The sequence below is a fragment of the Sus scrofa genome, chromosome 15, assembly GCF_000003025.6.
Source record: "Sus scrofa isolate TJ Tabasco breed Duroc chromosome 15, Sscrofa11.1, whole genome shotgun sequence".
Classification (NCBI taxonomy): domain Eukaryota; kingdom Metazoa; phylum Chordata; class Mammalia; order Artiodactyla; family Suidae; genus Sus; species Sus scrofa.
This window is the reverse complement of record NC_010457.5, coordinates 68,320,844-68,342,256: the sequence shown is the minus strand read 5'-3', so window position 1 is coordinate 68,342,256 and position 21,413 is coordinate 68,320,844. Positions and strand designations below refer to the sequence as shown.

At 35.3% G+C, this 21,413-nt stretch overlaps 1 pseudogene; it reads left to right on the top strand.

The window, feature by feature from the left end:
• Positions 13,489–17,939, top strand: LOC100511839 (annotated as a pseudogene).

The window sequence follows — 21,413 nt, the reverse complement described above, 5'->3', positions numbered from 1 at the left end:
CTGCGACCTACACCACAGCTCATGGCAACACCGGATCCTTAACTCACTGAGCAAGGCCAGGGATCGAACCCACAACCTCATGGTTCCTAGTCGGATTCGTTTCCGCTGTGCCACAATGGGAACTCCCAAAAATCAGCATTTAAATCATTGTTAATTTAATAAGAATTAGGTAGACACTTTCAATATTTTAATTGTGAGAAACAGATAAATCACACACTATTACAAATAAAATATATTTTCTATAATTTCCCATCAAAAATAACAGTAAGGAATATTTTGATGGTAGCAATCATCAAGATATTAAAGAACTTTGAAAAGAATGAATCTAACAAGAGTAGCCCGGGGACATACCCTTTCGCTTTATAAGTCTCAGCAAAAGAGAGGTGAAAGATTCTATAATCCACAAAAGAGAAGCTCTTTGGTAGGAAAAGTTGTTGATAATGGTTATTGAGTGACTATACATATTTCCTAAACTAATTAAGCCATGTGTTACTGGACCCAAGTAAGATTATGGAGATAAAATTATTGATAGTTTGTTTTAAATAAGAAAAATTTCACTAGTTTTTTAAAACCCTTCATCAGCATGAGTAAATATTAAATTATTTTCAGCAACACATGAAAATTTTCCACACTGCTCATCATAGGTAGAATTATAGATAACATATCTGTTTTCCTTCTCAATACAATTCCTTATAATACCAACTTCTATTATTTTTATTATAAGAAAATATTTTTATTTTTTAAACCATAATAATTAATACAGTTGAGTGGCAACTTTGTACACAGCACATTGAGATGATTCCAAGGACTTAAAGAGCAAGATATCTGATCAGGAATTTACTAATTTGAAGCTGAAGTTGACTTTCTACCATGAACTGATGAATAAAAGCTCCCTGCTCACTCGAATGACCATAATAGGTAATCACGTACAAGTGATTAGAATAAAAATACCTTCTCTTTAGAAAGATTATTTCTATCACATTAGGAAACTCTAAGTCACCCAGTTTATATTTGGTCAAAAAGAATTTAAATATAACTAGGAAAAAGTCTGATTCTTTACTCTACGAGTCAAAATAAAAGCAAGACAGTATTTTTAAGCTACTTTTAATATTTTCCTACAATGTGTTTAGTAAATCATATAGGTACTTTGCTGAAACAACCATTTCTTGAGAGCTTACTATATGCTAGAGCTACTATTTCTACCAGTATAATAAGACATACCCAGAGTTTCAACAGCAGATATTCTACTGCTAAGATTGAGAAGGCCCATATCCCTAAAGGTCTCTGATCCAAGATGTTAAATGCTAGCCTAGAGAAAACAAAGTGGAGAAAGAGAAAGTGATCCTCATTTAATCCACTATTTCTATTTTACAACTCCAGACTTTAAAATTAAGATCTATAATCTGAGAGAATACATCCACATACTAAACAAGCACCAATGAAGGAAATAAATATTGATAAATTCTGGGAAGAAACTCATTGTTAGGTAGGAGAATTTTTACTGGCAAAACCATAGGATTTAATACGTAGGTCCCTATAGATCAAATTCTCATTGATTTTTCCAACTCAGGAGGTAAAGGGAACAGAAAGTAGGGAAGAGGAAATCCAAATTGCATGACCAGATTTTTTTCAACTATAAATTGTCTGCCTTGGAGATCCTGATATGTCCTTGGTGGAAACTAGGAGAGGAAGTAGCTGGGAATATACTTTTTGAAAAATGCTCCCAGGTACTTTCATATTTCTCCAAGTCCAGAGCTCTTTCCACTATAGTCCAGCCTTCTTGTGTCCCAGAATATTAAAAATGCGTTCCTATTTAGCCTGATCTTATTTAGAAATCCAGTGAGATTTTTATTAGTAAAAATTGATAGTCATAATTTCAAATACCAAATTAAGTACTGAAAGACTGAATTTATCCAAGGAACTGAATGTTCCAGACATTACTGGGATGAGACAATCATCTGACTTTAATTCAGTCAGTCCTACTATGTGCGAGGCACTGTGCTACTGATGCTATTTCCTATTATACCCAGCAATATTTAAGTGGCATTTTCTTCTCTGATGAATGAAATAAAAGCAGTGATCAGCCACAAGCCAACCATAGTGACAGAGAAGAATTACAGAAAGTACCAAACAGAAGAGCCACCTTCCTCTCCACTGCCCATGTTGTAGCCAGCAGGAAAGGAAAACAACCGCCATGGTGTGCTTCCTTCCTTGATCTGTCCTGCATCCTGGGACTCTCGCTGACCTTGATTTTTAATAGTCCCCTAGGTATGGAAGTCAGCATGCATCCAATATCCTTTCAACTCCTACTTCCTTTTGCTGTTTTAAGCCCTGGGGATTAAGACATGCACATTAATACAATGTTTATTTTAGAAAAGAAGCTACCTAATAGTAGTTGTATTTGAAAAAGACACTGGATTCTAAAGGTTATTGCCTACTCTAGTATTTCAGGAAAATATTAGCAGTATTGGGTTTCCAGCTTGGATCTCAATGTCCTTTGCTTTGATCCTTTTTAGTATAAAAGAGCTGGACTTTAGATAGGTAACAAGATCAGAAATATATTCTGAACATTAATATTATACTGGTGATAATATTACTAACTTCAGATTACTATTTCAAAAACTACTTTTCACATATATAAAATATTATAGCACTGATTATATTATTACTTATGCGTTATCTCTTTGTACTTCTTTTGGGACTTATAGACATGTTCTGAACAACCTAAGGCATACTATGTACATTTGGCAGAGTTATCAATTCAAAAGAATTTAGTTGAATTTAACAAACTCAAGAAATAACAAAAATGCTCTTTCTTGACAGCTTTTAAAATGATGACATTTGACTGCTGAGGGAAAGGGTAAGAATTCCCTCTCCCAAATCTGGCATACAATAAGGAACTTCATTGTATAGTACCAGAACTTAGAGGTAGCAAAAATTACTCCTTTTTACAGATGTTCTTGACCACCAACCTGATAATTCTAGCCATCAACTATTAGAAAAGGAAAATATGGAGTTCCCATCATGCCGCAGCAGAAACGAATCTGACTAGGAACCATGCGGTTGCGGGTTCCATCCCTGGCCTCACTCAGTGGGTTAAGAACCGGTGTTGCCATGAGCTGTGGTGTAGGTCGAAGACGCGACTCGGATCTGGCATTGCTATGGCTGTGGCATAGGCCAGAGGCTACAGCTCCAATTAGATCCCCTAGTCTGGGAACCTCCACATGTCAGCGGTGCAGCCCTGAAAAGACAAAAAGATCAAAAAAAAAAAAGAAAAAGAAAAAGAAAAAAGAAAAGGAAAATGAAATAAGTAATTAGGAAGCCCATTCCAATGCTGAACAACAAAGAGTCCTTCTACATCCCATTTCTTAGTTCATGACTAGTTTTTCCAATCCTAAAGATTGGGACAAATACTTGATTTTCACTCTTTGCCCAGTTTACCTAGGGAACCCATGAAGGACTGCTCCCTGGGCTAAGTATTAGAGGGCAGCATCTTAATCCAATTTAATTCAATAAACATTTGAGTACCTATCACGTGCTAGCAACCTATACAGGAGCAAACAAGAACCCTGCACTCAAGAAGGTTGTATTTTAGAAAAGAAGAAATAAAATATCATTTGACAAGTGCTCAACTAAAAATAGGTGCAAAAAACAGAGGTAGACCAGAAGACAAAATGATTAACTTTTAATGGCATTTTTCTCACCCTTACTGTAGAGATTTAAAATCCTTAGGGAATTTTTTTTTGTGGAAAAAAAATCTAATTGTCCGTTACCTGTTATGTAAACAAGAAGGATATGCATGCCTCAACTTATTACTTCTCCAATTATCGGCCTTTAAGCCTAATTATCACTGTCTTTGTTAAATGATCCTGAATGTATCATTTCTATTCCTAACTTGAAAATAATCACTATCACACTTATTAAGAGATAATCGTACAGCTAAATAATCTTTAACTTGTTCTTTTTCATACCAAGTTATAAAGAATTACACTAAAATAATCATTATTCAGTGTCTCACATGTGAATTTTACTACATATTCTCAAATATGACAAAAAAGAAAAATATCTCAGAGTTTGCTATTGAATTTACAAAGTCAAAAAAGATGACAAATGTCATAAAGAAAAAGGGAAGAAAAATTATCAAAACTCTTTCTCACAGGAATTTCTCAGCTTCATCACGAGCAACCAAACTATTAGTGTTTAAACATATTTTATCCATGATATTCAGATATTTTATACATGGTCTTACATTAACAAAGAAACTGAACTTTTGTTCTAATCTTACTGTAATTTTCACAGTTTCACAATTCATAAGTCTTCCATTTTACTTACTACAAACAGATTTTTATAATGAAGAGAAACCCTATCTGAAACTTTAATTTGGGCAAACCATAAAATAATTTTTCTTGAATTGAATTTTCATTAGCCAGTTAAACAAAAAGATTTATTAAACGCCTATTTTGTACTATATGTTGGTACAAAGATAAATAAGATATGATCCTTGCCTCTCTAGAAAAAGAAGCAGATGATTGTTTCAAAGTACTATGGTGATAAGAGAATGATATGTCTAGAATATTAAAGGAGTATCTTTAGTGATACACTGCCTAACTAAGGATTAAGGGAGGAGATAAGTGTTGAACTAAAGGATGAGTCATGTTTAGCCCGGCAATCCAAAGTGAAATCACAAGTCATTCTATTCTGGAAGTATTTCAAAGTTCAAAGCAGTATAAAGATAAAAACGATAGGCATTCCTATTGCGGCTCAGTAGGTTAAAAACCTGATGCTGTCTCTGTGAAAATGCAGATCTGTGGCCTCACTCAGTGGGTTAAGAATCTGGTGTTGCTGCAAGCTGTGGTGTAGGCCACAGCTGCAGCTCTGATTGGACCCCTGGCCCGGAGAACTTCCATGTGCCATAAAAAGAAAAAAGAAAAAACAAAAAAAGATAAAAACTATAGACATTCATAATCCTATCGCTCAGAGATAATCACTGTCAACATTTCAGTATGTTTTATTCATGGGCTTCTTTTGAAAATTAGGGGGTAGAATGGTATTTACTTTTTTTTCATAACGGGTAAATACTTTAAAATCTTTTTTTTAATTTTATACACAATTTTAAAAGTTACTTTTCATTTACAGTTATTACAAAATACTGGCTCCGTTCCTCATGTTGTACAATACATTCTTGAGCATATCTTACACCTAATAGTTTGTACCTCCTACTTCTTGACTCCTTTATTGTCTCTTTCTCTCGCCACACTGGCAATCACTTGTTTGTTCTCTATATGTATGAGTGTGCTTCTTTTATATTCATTAGTTTGTATTTTTAGATTCCACATATAAGTTATGTCACACAGTATTTGTCTTTCTCTGTCCGACTTATTTCACTTAGCATAATGCTTTCCAAGTCCATCTATGTTGATGCAAATGGCAAAATTTTGTTCCTTTTTGTGGCTGAGTAGTATTCCATTATATATATATATATGTCACATCATCCTTTTTAAAAATTCTTTTTGGCTACATGCACGGCATGCAGAAGTTCTTAGACCAGGGATCAAACCTGCACCATAGCAGCAACCCAAGTCACAGCAGTAACAATGCCAGATCCTTAACATGCTGCACCACCTGGGAATTCCAATACCACATCTTCTTTATCCGTTCATCTGTTGACAGACACAGATTGTCAATAATGCTGCTATAAACATTGGGGTACATGGATTTTTTTGAATTAGTGTTTTTGTTTTTTTCAGGAATATACCCAGGAGTAGAATTGGTAGATCCTATGGTAGTTATATCTTTTGTTTTTTTGAGAAACCTCCATACTGTCTTCCTCAGTGGCTGTACCAATTTACATTCCAACCAACAGTGTATAAGGATTCACGTTTCTCCACATCCTTGTCAATATTTGTTATTTGAGTTCTTTTAGATGACAGCCATTCTGACAAGTGTGAGGTGAAATCTCATTGTGGTTTTGATTTGCATTTCTCTGATGATGAATGAGTTGAATATATTTTCATATGCCTGTTGGCTAACAGCATGTCCTCTTTTTAAAAATGTCTATTCAGTTCTTCTGCCCATTTGTTAAATTGGGTTGTTTGGGGGGTTTTTTTGTTGAGTTGTATAAACTTTTTATGTATGTTGGCTATTAATCCCTTATCACTCATATCAGTAGTAAATATTGTCTCCCACTCAGTAGGCTGTCTTTCTATTTTGTCAGTGGTTTCCTTTGCTGTGCAAAAGCTTTTAAGTTTAACTATACCAATTGTTTATTTTTGCATTTATTTCCTTTACGTTAGGAAACATATCCAAAAAATATTTCTGCAATTTATGTCAAAGAGTGTTATGGCTATACTTTCTTCTAGGAGTTTTATGGTATCCAATCTTACACTAATGTCTTCAAACCATTTTGAGTTTATTTTTGTGTATAATGTTAGAGAATGTTCTAATTTCATTATTTTACATGTAGCTGTTTTGTTCTCCCAGAACCATTTATTGAAGAGGCTGTCTTTTCTCCACTGTATACTCTTACCTCCTGTCATAGATTAATTGATCATATGTGCATGGGCTCATTTCTGGGCTCTCTATCCTGTTCCATCCATCTATGTGTGTATTTTTGTGCCAGTACTGTATTGTTTTGATTGCTATGGCTTTGTGGTATAGTTGGAAGTCAGGGAATGTGATTCCTCCAGCTCTGTTCATTTTTTTATTTATATCATTTTTTAATTTACAGCATTGGAATTGTCTATTATAAATATGAACAAAAGTCCTGATTAGGAAAAACATCCAAATGACCTTTAAGTTTGATCATTTATTGCTATAAAAATATATCTATCCTACTTCTCCCATGCTGCATCTGGAATGAGAGGAACTTTCAAAGCCTCTACTTGGGGATGGGACACAGTATTCTCTATTTTCAAATGCTATAGACCTATCTGAATTACCTATTGTTTTCTCTCTCTCCTCCAACCCTAAACAAATGCTCAACTAATGGATAAAGAATTCATGGCCCTCTCTCAAGGGTACATACTAGCAACTAAAGCTCTTGCTCTTTTCCAATTCCTTCCCCCCTGCACTCCAGAGAATCTTCTGCTATGGACAGCCTAGCTCTTCATCTTTTCTTACAATGCTTTATTTGGAAACTGTGTCCACCTAGGTTTAGGCTTCCAAAATATAAAAATTCACTTTTCTACTGAATCATTCATTCCTGAGATATTAAATGCCAATGATTAAATGAAAAAATACAAAACAATTAAGTAAATATAGGAGGAAAAAACTGATTAAGATAAAAAAAGGTTATCTTGGAGTTCCCGTCATGGTGCAGTGGTTAACGAATCCGACTAGGAACCATGAGGTGGCGGGTTCGGTCCCTGCCCTTGCTCAGTGGGTTAAGGATCCGGCGTTGCCATGAGCTGTGGTGTAGGTTGCAGACACAGCTACAGCTCTGATTCGACCCCTAGCCTGGGAACCTCCATATGCCCCAGGAGCGGCCCAAGAAATAGCAAAAAAAAGACAAAAAAAAAAAAGATTATCTTGCTTCAGTATTATTAAAATTAGGCAAAACTGATCAAATGAAAATTCTTTTATTTCTGGTAAGAAAATTAATTTTAAGTGTTTGAATCCAATGCCATTTCTCAGGAATACATTCATCTCATCAATCAATAGAAATACATTTTAAAATTCATGTATTTATTTATTACATAGACATTTACTAAATACCTCCTATGGGCCAATATTGTGTTAGGAACTGGAAATCCAAAGTCTCTGACCCAAGGACCTCACAGTCTGGAAGAGAGACAAACACTCAGACATTTCTAAGGTTAGTGTGACAGATATATGAACGAAAAAAAAGGGCACCTAATCCAGACAGGCAGAAGCAGGGGGAATTCGGGGAGACTTCCTAAGGGAAATGATATCTGACATAAACTGTGAGGCATACAGAAAGGTTTGCCATATTTTTAAAAAGGTTAGGAGTACATTACGAGTGAAGAGAATAGCATATACAACAAATGTATAGAAAGCATTGTTATGTTCACATTGCATACATGTATAAATAGTAACTGTTGCTCAATGTAGGATTCAATAGCAAGGATGGATTGGAGTTTGGAGTTTGTTTCTAGGTTTTTTTGTGGGTATTTTGCTTCTGTTTTTTGTTTTGGTATTTAAAGCTGATAGTCCCTATACTAAGACTGAATAATTAACAGAGGCAAAGAAACCAAATATAAACTTGATCTGCTGCAAATGTTATTTAAATTGGACATTAAACTATGATCAGAAGCATGTTTTTTCAAATAAAATTGATAATAGAGTTAATAGAAGAATTAATGCAATTCATATGACCTTGAAATCCACCCAGAAAATACAGGTGTTATAACTTCACATACTCACAAACTAAGCAGTTTTCCATTTACTACATCATTAAATTTAGAGGCAAAGTAAACTCGGTAGAAATAATTTCATATAAGAATGATCAGTTAACAATTATCAAGAAAGCACATGCTTTATAGAGAAGTATTTCTTAAGTTTATCCAAGGGCAATTTACATCAGAATAACATTGAGTGCTTCTGAAAATATTTGATTCCTAGGTTCCGTCTCCAAAGATTCTAGGCCAGTAAATTGGGTTGAGGACAAGGAATCCTTATTTTTAACAAGAAACTCACACAGGTGATTTGAGCATCACCTATTTCAAAATTGATTGCCATACTTTATGTTTCTCTACCTTTGGTCCTTATCTTTCTTAAAAGAAAAACATCCCAATGTTTTAATATTATTGGCATTTAATATTATTAATATTTAATAATATTTAACAGCTTAAATATCTATAATGACTTAGCTGACAACACATAACACTATATATTAGGACAGATTCTAAATGTACTAACATAACATCCACTGTTTAAAAACAAAAACCTACCATTTATATAATGTTTACTACATGTCAGATACTGTGTCAAGAAGTTTGTACAATTATTTAATTTACTCTTCATGTCAACTCTGAGATATGCACATTTAACCTCTATTTACATATGATAATGCTGAAGTTGAGTGAAGTTAAATAACTTGCTGGAATTTACATAGCTATTAAATAGCATAGTCAGAATTCCAGGAAGGCTGTCTCCAAAGCATTTTCTTTTTGCATCATGCTGTAATTCATCTCTAATTTATCCAGGTTGCCAGATGAAATGTTTACCCCAATTCTAATCACCACAAAAAAGAATAAGAGCACCAGATACAAACTTGAAGTTGGTACCATGTACAGAAAAATTTTGAAGAGTAATAAACCTGGGAAGTTCCTTGTGGAGCAGCAGGTTAAAAATCTGGCATTGCTGCAGCTGTGGTGAGGGTTTTATCCCTGTTCTGGGAACGTCCATATGCCATGGGTGTGTCCAAATAAAATAAAATAAAACAGTAAATCTGATCAAGACAAAAATGAAGCATTTGTGTCACCAATGATGCATATAAATTCAGCCTCATATTTAGGCTTCTTTATGTTCATTCAGAAAAAAAACGAGTAGGAAGCATGTGATCCTGTGTCTTGATGAAAATAACTGGGGTGATAACTACTGTGTAAGGGTGAGAATTCCTACAGTGGCAATGCCCTGAGCCAGATGGCTTAAGTCTTTCTTTGACCAAATAATATATAGCATGCTTTCTCCATACTCTACTGTCACTTCTATAGACCTGATAACTCACAAATTTCAATAAATCCTGTTTTTGTGTTAAAGACAGTGAAATACTTAGCCAATTATTATTTTCTAAGGATAAAAAAGTTCATCAGTTTTTTTTGTTTTTTTTTTTTAATATATGTGTCAAATGCCTCTTGTGTGCTAGCCACCATGATAGGTCCTTGACTAGAGCAAGATCTCTATCCTTAAAAAGCTCCTGGTCTAGAGGTGGTTCAGACATGAGAACAACTGCAATACAGCACCAAAGAGCCTATAATGTAGATTCAGTGGGAACACAGTGGAGGAGAAAACATTCTTATTGCGCTTTTAAATAAAGAATGATGGGTGATGTCTTCATAAGTCTTACTAGATCACAGACATTTTCTGTCTATTTAACCTTCATAGTAGCCCTATGATGTGGACACTTTCCCCATTTTACAGATAAGAACACTGAATTTTCCTGAATACTAGCAATCACAGAGCTAATAAATGGCAGGGCTGGAAGTTAGGTCAGGAATAGGGTTGGCTTCCCTGTGCTCCTTGACCACTACACTCTACTGTTTCTTACAATGGGCAAGGCATGAAATTGGAAATCTCCATCTCTAAGTAGTCCTGGAACCATGACAGAATACTCACCATAGTACTTTCTTTATTAGTTAAATGAGAGGCTGGACTAAGCGTGGTGTATTCTACATCAGCAAAATACTAAAACAGGTAAAACTGAGGTCTCTGACTCAAATTCAAATCCAGCAACGAATTGGTTGAAAAGCTTTTAGCAAGTCAGTCAATACTCTAAGCCTCAATATCCAAACTATTCTGTATGTTTTCACTAAAAATTTCTGGACTTACAAAGATGTCATATATTCATAAATCTCCAAAGAACATCAAAAAAGAAACTGTTCCAGCACCACACCTCCACACACTAACGTCTCAGTGTTAATCAGTCCAATGAGATAGCTATCTCTCCTACTTTCCTCAGCTACTCAGTCTTTGAAGAGTGTTCCCTCACTGACAAAACCAAATGTAAAAATACCAATGTGGTGTTCATTTGTGTATTCATCCATTCATTTATTCACTGACTCATGGTTTATAAATCAGCAGGTAGATTATGTGCTGTGATAAATTACAGATCACATTGTATGCTAAATTTAAAAAGCTGTATAAAGACATAAAAAAACATAAAGATAAATAAGACATAAAGCAAAAACCTCAGAGAGCTAACTTGGAAGTGAGGAAGACAAATATTCATTTAACATTCCATAGGAGACTTCTACAATATGGAATGGGTTCTAGGGGAGAAGAGAGTGAAAGAATTCCAGATGAGAGGAATACCATGGAACTCACAGTTATATGTGGATGAAACATGGGATATATAAAAGGAAGTGGCAGAAAAGTAGGAAGAAAGCGAAGACATGGACCAGACTATAAATGGCCCTTTGTGTCTTTCTCAAGAGATTGGACTTTATCCTACAGATGACAGGAAGCTCTTTAAGGATCTTGAGCAGAAAAGTGCTATGACAATACAAGCAATTTTTAAAAATCTATAACATGGAAGATGTTGGGGCAAGACTGGTGGCAGAGAGACCAGTTAGTAAGCTGATAAGAGATGGCCAAAGCCTGAATTATGATAGCTGCAGTAATGATGGGTAAAAGGAAGTACTTCCAAGAGACATATGAGGAAAAATATGCTGACTTAAATGATTATTCTGATGCAGAGGATGAAGAAGATAAATATGTCCAGGATTCCAGCTTGATGGATAGTGGTAATATTCAACATGTGGAAAACAGTAAAAGAAGCAGTTTTAGAGAACACCTTAAGAATTATATTTTGAAAATTATAACAAATAATTATATGGGTTAAGAACATAGACTTTCTACTCAGACGTGTCATTTAATATCTGTGTGACCTTGGGCCAATTTCTTAAACATCCTAAAGTCTCAGTTTACCCACCTGTCAAAACCAAGGTAGTAAAACAACCAACTCAGAATAGTTCTAAGGATTCAATCAGCTGCCACATATGAAGCACTTAGAGGAGAAGCAAGTAAATGGCAATTCCTCAACAAATAGTGTCTATTATAATAATTCCATTGAATTTGCTACGGGGGGAGAAGGTCTGAAAGCAGGTAAATATGAAAGAATTTGTCATATAGGCTTCTGACCATGAGAAGTTCTGAGTAGGATTATCTTTCTTTAAGAGGTTGCGTAGAGTTAAAATTCAATGAATAGATCTCAGAGGAAATATCAGTATTTCAAAGTCTTCCAGACTTTTCACTGATCCACTTATTATCCTAAATATTTGCTTCAACTATTGAGTCCCAGTTTATGACTCTAGAAACTTTTTTCCAATACATTAAACCATTTCCCAACCCTTTAGAAGTATCCTTATATTCAATATATTCTTGAAATTGCTTTTATTGGTATAAATCTGTGTTGACATTTTATTTGCCTATTTCCTCTAGAAAACTGTAATACCCTGCAAGAGCCTATAGGGTTACATATAAATTAAAAATGCTTCTTCAATGACACACAGATACCACCCATAATGGAGAAGTTATTGATGATTTCTATGTTCATGAACAATCTCAATTCCTGTTGAAGAGCTAGTAGGATGCATGAGCAGTGTCAGTCCCAGGGAAAAAAAAAATGCCAAAAACGGGTTTTGAAAAGGCCCATGTCCTTTGGCATCTATCTGGTGCACTATTTGCCACAATCTCAGTAATAGTCCTCCTATGTGCTAATCTAGTAGTCCATTGTATAGCTTTAAGGTTCTCATTTATTTAATTTTCAAAAAGTGCTTCTCTTTCAATATTTCCTTTCCACTTTACTGAGAATAAGAGGATGCCAGAGCTTCCTCAGGAAATAAAACTTGCTTTTCAGGCCTGAGGCAATGGCAATCACAAAGACAGGGATGTCTGCCCTCAAAAAATAATGGTGATGATGCAATATTCAACAAATGAGACAATGAAAACGATGAGAAAAGACTGAAGAGCAGCCAGGTTAACAGGTGAGTAGTTATTATACCCAAGATGTCACTGCTCTAACTCTACTTTTATGCCTGCTGAAACATTTGCAAGATCAGGAGCTTGATCCACACTGTGCCTTTTCGAAACACTTCTCACATTAATAAACAGATCTAAAAATGAAACTTGTGCTATTCAAACCCAAGTAAATTAAAATCACACAAAGCAGGAAAGAATACTTGTGAGATCAACACTTTGTTTTAATGTATAGTTTTCATAGTAAAATTACAGTTGAATATAAAAGCATAATATTCTCCCTCTCAGTAAAAACGATGTCTATAGAAAACAAACCTCTTCAGACTCTCTTTGAATTGAAGGGAGAATTATCCTAGTTACAATAAAATTTACTCCTTTTCAACAAATAATTATTTGAGTACTTTTATGTGCCAGATACTGAACACTCACTGACCTAGGACCTGGGGATATCACAGGCAAATACAAAAATTCAAAAATACTGATTGATGTAAGGGGATTGAGAAGACAAGAATAAATAGGCATATAAGTAAAACAGTTAGTTAGATTACGATAAATGTAATGAAGGAAGAGCAAGCAGGAAAGGAAAATAAGGCATGTCTGGATTTCCAATGCTAATTAGGTAGCCAGAGAAGATCTCACTAAGAAGGTGACATCTGAATAAAGACCTGAGGGAAGTGAGGTAGCAGACCATGAAGCTGTTTGGGTGAATCAGTTTTCCAGACAAAGAGAACAAGTGCAAGAAATAGACAAGTGACAAGAGGAAAAAGTAGAGAAACAAGGTAAGAAGCTATTGTAATAAGCCAGGTAAGAGATGATAATAGCTTCGACCAAATGAGAAATGGTGGAATTTTGGATGTGTTTCTGAATGGAGATCCAACAGTATTTGCTAAAAGATGGAATGTGGAGTATGAGAGAAAGAGAAAAGCTGAGGATGATGCCAAGGTTTTTGGTTTGAGCAAGTGGAAGGACAGCATTTCCATTACCCAAGACAGATGAGGAGTGGGCCTTCCACTTGTATTTAGCAAGAAGGAAGTTACTGAAGACTTTCACAAGAGTAATGCACGAAGTAGTAAAAGGAAATTTAAGAAATGGTAGGAGAAAAACTGAAGTATAGACAATTATACTCCAGAAGATTAGAAAAGAAAGCAAAGAATTAGGGCAGAAACTTGACAAAGAAGTAGCCTCAAAAATAAAAGAAATCAGTTGTTACTTATCTTGCAAACTAGACCAATAAAGTGACAATTAATACCCAATATTGTCTTTTCAAATTATTGCACCATATCCCATTTGTGAGGTTTGTTGTCTTTTTTTCCTCCTTCCCTGTAAGCAAATTAGTAAAATATTGAAGAAATTGGACTCATTCAAACAAATTTTGCTTCAAACAAATTTGCTTCAAATTAACTGCAAGAACCTGCATAAAATAAGCAAAAAATCTTTTTATCAGAAAGGCAGGTAGATCATTCACTGGGAAAAGAGCTTAGAATTTTGGTCAGCAATAAATAATAACCTTTTATTAAAATCTCTGATTACATAAGAAGTACACAAATATTTTTAGACTGTATCATGCTATCAGTTCTCTCACCATGAACTTTTAATTCCTGGGGTCTGGTAGACATAGATCTGCTGGAGACAGGAAGCAAAGAATGCCATTCAGCTGAAAGAATGAATGAATGATTATGGTAAACTAAATATAATTTCCAGAGTCAGGTCAGGACATCAGGGATAACAACAAAGCTGCTCTCTTCATAAAATCATGGAAGTTTTTTGGGGGTTTTTTTGGTTTCTTTTTTTCCACTAAGAGTGGAAAAAGACATGGATTTGTGGCCTCACTCAAAAGATTCCATTGGAGTCTATTCCATGACAGTATGGAATAAATCTATCTTGTTCCCTGTTGTTTTCCCAGGGTCTATCATTGTGCTGAATGCATATATGAATTCAACAAATATTTTAGTGAATGAATGAATGAACGAAAGCATGTAATAATTGTTAAATGAATAAATGAGCAACACCTTTGCCCTATGAAACTACATTAGGCAATAAATCCAAGAAAGGGTCTCAATTAGTAAAATATTTCTACAATAAAAAAAAACCACACCTAACTCCTGTACCACAAATACAGAACACTTTAAAGGCTACACATACATTGTCTATATTGACCATCCAAACCAAATATCATTACTAGCCTCACTGGTAAGGAAAAACATTAATTTGGCTTTGTTTTAGAAACACTAGAAGCATCTAAAATTTACTGTTCTTGGGGAGCTTGGGCTTATCAGACACAACTTAGAATAGATTTACAAGGAGATCCTGCTGAATAGCATTGAGAACTATGTCTAGATACTCATGTTGCAACAGAACAAAGGGTGGGGGAAAAATGTAATTGTAATGTATACATGTAAGGATAACCTGACCCCCTTGCTGTACAGTGGGAAAATAAAAAATAAATAAATAAATAAAATAAAATAAAATTTACTGTTCTTGAAAGTAAGGCTATGTTTATTTCAAGAGAATAATCAGGAAGAAATATGATGAAGTTATCATAAACATGAATGCTGGTATTGAAGGTTCAGAGGTATGTCACTTAAACAATATAAATTGGATTTATCTTTAGCCTAACTTTGCCTTTCTAGAACAAGAGAAAGAATTCCCACATATATATTAATGTCTTCCACTTGATATCATTTATTACTAAATAACACAAATTTTTTAAAATATACCATTCAATACATTTCTTTTTTTGTCTGAGTAATGGAGACTATACCACACCTGAAAGCAGAGGCGAAAATTCCTCTAAAAGAAACAGATGATTCTTTCTGTCAATCATCCTGCGGCAGGCCTTAGACCAGGCACGAAAAAGAGCTTCTCTGAAATCCAAGATTCCTATAGATTTCCCTATTGTGCATATTGAGCTTTCCCTGCCACAGGATGCCACATGGGAACAAACTGAAATAGGGGGAAATAGCTTGGAGAACTTTAAGACAATCTTTATTCATCAACACATCTCCAGAATAACAACAGTTCAGAGTGTGAACAACTGGCAGAGAGCAGAAAGAACTACTAAAACAGATTAACAAAACATAAATATTCCTTGGTAGTCCTAGACAATAATTGAGTAAGGGAAACTAGTCGAAAAAAAATTACAACCCTACCTTTGGCATGGAAGATTAGAGTTATGTTTTGAATCTTATATTGGTAATTTATTATTCTGCCCATCTTAGGAAAATGTCATATTTAACATTTTGGCTAGGGTTTATTGGTCTGGAGATGAGCATGTGACCCAATGTGAGCCAATCAGCGTCAGTATCTTTCCGCAGGGTTCTTCAACTTGATATGAGACACACCTAGTCTCCATGCCTCTCTAGTGGAGAAAATTTGAGGCTCTAGAGCTGATGGAGACTCTGTCTCTCACCATAAGAAAAATATCTGCAGGAGAATGGGTCAGATTACATAAAATAACCAAGGAGAGATGTAATGAGTGACAAACAATAATTATCCTTCAGATCTAGATACAGTCCAGCACTTCCTGTGGTTTGATTACCGATGCCAATAACATTTTTTCCAAAACTAGTTTAAACTGGGTTTCTGTCTCTTATAATTCTAAGAGCAGTGCTTCTTCACTAATAACTACCCTGTGCTGAAATTACTATGTTATGGGCATCTTGACATTAACTAGAATATTTATACAATATATTCAAAAGACTAGACAATGGATGGGTTAGAAGTTTGCAGAACTAGCAAATGGGCTAATCTTACATAATTTATAAAGTTTCTATTCAACATAATTTGTTAATAAAGGACTTGTGGTACACCTCATACTTGATCCAGAAGGTTTATTCACTCAACAAACACTTATTAGCGACAACAGTGTAAAAACAAAACAAACACCACCCTTTCTGTCTCCACTGCCCCCGTGGCACCTGTAAAAAAGCTTGAGGAGAAGGGAGGCAAAAAAAAAAAAAAAAAAAAAAAAAGCAGGTTCTGAAGTTTACTCTTAACTGAACCTACCCTGTGGAAGACAGAACCATAGAGCTGCCAATTTTGAGCAGTTCCTTCAAGAGAGAATCAAAGTGAATGGAAAAGCTGGGAATCTTGGTGAATGGTTTGCAACAATCAAAAGCCAAAGCAAGATTACTGTAACTTCTGCGGTGCCTTTTTACAAAAGGTATTTGAAATATCTCATAAAAAAATGTTTGAAGAAGAATAATCTACATGATTGGCTACCCGGTTGATGGTTGCTAACATCAAAGAGATATACGAATTGCATTACTTTCAGACTAATAAAGGTGAAGAAGGGGAGGAAATTAGGATTAAAACTCAATTATCTACAATATTTTGTATGAATTCTTGAATATAACTTGGAGACCAAAAAAACAAAACAAACCACCATACCGTGCTCTGTGAATATGAGCCACCTGAGAATCTTGTTAAAAATGCAAATTATTTGTTAAAAAATGCAAATTATTGTTCAGTAGGTCTGAAATGTGGCCCAAGATTCTGCACTTCCCACAAGTCCCCGGGTGATGCCAAAGCTGCTGGTCTTTGCTTGCTCATTTTTTGAGTAGCAAAGTGCTAAATACTCTGGGAAATAAATTATATTAACCATTCTTGAGAAGCTTCTAAAGAATAAAATAAATATTAAATGATAACTTAGTGGGAATAAAATGTTATTACAACCAAGGAATATGTGTGAGAGATATTTTTACGCCATCTCTGAGCCTAGCAAAACTTACTTTTTAAGCAGTGTTCAGTAATAAGGTAAAGGATTGGTTAGGGGTCAGGAATTGGATGAAAGCAACCACAGGATATGGTTCATTCATTGATAAAAGTCAATCTTGTTGAACAAATCATATAAATTCTAAAAAAGTATTTTCACAATTTACAAACATCAAAATGGCTCAAACTGGCTGTATCAAAATGTCCATTTCAGAGAAAGATATATGCACAAATAAGTATAATATAACCACTTATCCAAAACACATTTGATTTTCTACTCTATGCCAGGAGGTATTCTAGGCACTGAAGATAAAGGAGAAAGTAAAATACAAACAAAATCAAACTATATAGTAAGTACCAAAACTGGTATCTCTTTAGGGTTTAGAACTCTGGGTACAAAAAAATATGTGCATTAGGAATTCAGAGGAAAAATATGTCATTTATGACTGAAGTTATCAAGGACATGAAGGACATGGCAACTCATCTTAGTCAGCAAAGGAATAAGATTTCCAGAGGTGGAAATAAACAACTTATACAACTCAACAGCAAAAAAACCAACAACCCAATGGAAAAATGGGCAAAAGACCTGAATAGACATTTCTCCAAAGAAGATATACAAATGGCCAACAAGCCCATGAAAAAATGCTCAGATCACTGGTTATTAGAGAAATGCAAATCAAAATTACCACAAGATACCACCTCACACCAGTCAGAATGGCCGTCATTAATAAGTCCACAAATAATAAATGCTAGAGGGGATGTGGAGAAAAGGGAAACTTCCTGCACTGTTGGTAGGGATATAAGCTGGTACAACCACTATGGAGAACAGTATGGAGGTACCTTAGAACTATCATATGACCCAGCAATCCCACTCATGGGCATGTATCCAGACAAAACTTTCCTTGAAAAAGACACATGCACCCACACGTTCATTGCAGAACTGTTCACAAGGGCCAAGACATGGAAACAACCCAAGTGTCCATCGACAGATGATTGCATTAGCAAGATGTGGTATATATACACAATGGAATACTACTCAGCCATAAAAAAGAACAAAATAATGTCATTGGCAGCAACATGGATGGAAGTAGAGACTCTCATACTGAGTGAAGTCAGTCAGAAAGACAAAGACAAATACCACACGATATCACTTATATCTGGAATCTAGTATAGGGCACAAATGAACCTTTCCGCAGAAAAGAAAACCATGGACTTGGAGAATAGACTTGTGGTTGCCAAGGGGGAGGAGGAGGGAGTGGGATGGACTGGGAGTCCTAGGGTTAACAGATGCAGACTATTGCCTTTGGAATGGATAAGCAATGAGATCCTGCTATGTAGCACTAGAACTATGTCTAGTCACTTATGATGGAGCATGATAATGTGAGAAAAAAGAATGTACATATATGTATGTGTGACTAGGTCACCTTGCTGTACAACAGAAAATTGACAGAACACTGTAAACTAGCTACAATAAAAAAATTAAAATCATTATATTAAAAAGATATTTTAAGTTGAGGGGATAGCATGGAGAAAGAAAAGCAGTGATTTAAACAAGGGATTGAAAAGAGCTCAGATACGCAGAATAAGAAAGTCAGAATAGGGCAGTTGCAAAAGATGAAGTTAAAAACATAAGGTTGAGTCAAATCATCTGTTTTGGATTCAGGGCATTTCCATTAGCGAAATTTTTACCGTGTACCAGATACTCTCTTCCCCTAGGTCTTTGAATGACATCTTCCCTCTCATCACTCAGGTTTCAAGCTAAAAGTCCCTCCTCAGAGGTTTTCCCCGAACACTCTCTCTAAAGAACCAAATTTTAATTCACATTACTTATACTTTTGTTAACTTAATAACTATTTCCTCTACTAAAATATAAGCATCACTTCCACTTCTAGTTGTTATGAACAGATTTACTCTCCTGCATAAAAACTGAACAGAATATGTGAAAACATAGTTTTCAGACACTTGACATCAGGCAATGCAGGACAGAAATACTTGAGAGAGGAAAACAAAGTGAGCTCTCTGAATTCCCTAGCTTACCATTCGGGATGCCTGCATTTCAGGAAGGGGGACTCCAGGCGTAGCTTGATGATCTCCTTAAGTTGGATAGATGAAGTCAGGAGTACAGACTAGCTTAGGGGGCCAAGGTAGCTACAGTCACCACATTAGCATGGCATACCAAGGAAGAAAGAGGTGCATAGAGAGGGAGATATGTAGAGGGACCCCTCTAGTCTTCAGCTGGATAATGATTAAAAGTGTAAAAAAATACTAAGGTGTATAAAGAAACTACCTGAGGCAAGGAGGAGTGGAAACCTGGAAGGACTAAAGGAATACTCTTCAGAAATCAAACAGAGCCAGAAATATGACATTTTCTATTAGAATGGAAACCCTCATAATTCACAGGGCATTGATTAAAGGACTGAGAAATGTACTGCCTCGGGTGTGGGGCAAAATTAGCCCTAATTTAAAGGTTACTTTGTTCCTTAAAAGCAAAATTTGGAAGAATCAAACTGTTTCCAAGTAACTTAACTGTGTCCAAAAAAAAAAAAAATCTCAAGAATATTTCCAGAAATAAAATATCAGCGTTCCTGTCATGGCTCAGTGGTAACGAATCTGACTAGGAGCCCATGAGGATGTGGGTTTGATCCCTGGCCTCATTCAGTGGGTTAAGGATCCAGCATTGCTGTGAGCTGTGGTGTAGGCCAGCAGCTACAGCTCTGATTCAACCCGTAGCCTGGGAAAATCCATACGCCGTGGGTGTGGCCCTAAAAAGCAAAAAAGCAAAAAAAAGAAAAGAAAATATATATCCAGTACCCAACAAGATAAAATTCATAATGCTTAGGAACTAATAAAAATTATAAGGCATGCAAAAAAGCAGGACCCATAATGAGGATTTAAAAATAAATCCAAAAAATAGACCCAAAAATAAAACGAATAAAATTAGCAGAGACAAAACAATTTTTTCTGTCTTTTTAGGGCCACACCCATGGCATATGGAGGTTCCCAGGCTAGGTGTCGAATCAGAGCTATAGCTGCCAGCCTCTGTCACTGCCATGACAATGTGGGATCCGAGCCACATCTGCAATCTATACCACAGCCTCAGCAACACCGGATCCTTCACCCACTGAGGAAGGCCAGGGATCAAACCCACGTGGTCATGGATACTAGTTGGGTTCATTACTGCTGAGCCATGATGGGAATGCCCAAAACATTGTAACTACACTTCATAATTGAAGAAGGTATAGGAATAAGTAATCACTTTAATTAGAGAGACATAAACCTCACTACTCTCCTTACAGAAATCTAAAGGATTACAAGGGAATATTAAGAACATTATGTTGAAATACTATGCCTACATATTAACATAATAAATGGATATTTCAAGAAAGAGATAAACTATTACAATTAAAACAAGAATAGAAAATCTGAATAGACATATAACAAGTAAAACAGGTCACATTAGTAACTTAAAATCTTCCCATAAAGAAATGTCCAGACCTAGATAGCCTCACTGTGAATTCTAGCAAATATTTTTAAAAGAGTTAGTATGTTTACATCATAAAATCTTCCAGAAAACAGAAGGGAACACTTGCTGTTACTATGGGATAACAACCCAGCACTGAGGTTCCTCAATAATTACAAATAGGATTATTATATGATCCAGCGATTCTACTTCTGGGTATATATCTGAAGGAAATGAAATCACTATCTTAAAAAGATATCTGCACTCATATGTTCACTGCAGCATTGTTCACAATAGCCAAGACATGAATACAACCTAACTAGCTATTGATGAATGAATGAATAAAGAAAATTTGGGTTATATGTATACACAATGGAGTATTATTCAACAATTAAAAGGAAATGCTGCCATTTGTGACAATATGGATGGATCTGGAGGGCATTATGCTAAGTGTAATAAATCAGATAGAGTAAGATAAATACTCACGTATATGTGGAATTTAAAAAACCCTAATTCAGAAACTCACAGGGTAGAATAATGATTGCCAGGAGCTGGAGGTGGTAAAAATTTAGAGATATTGGTC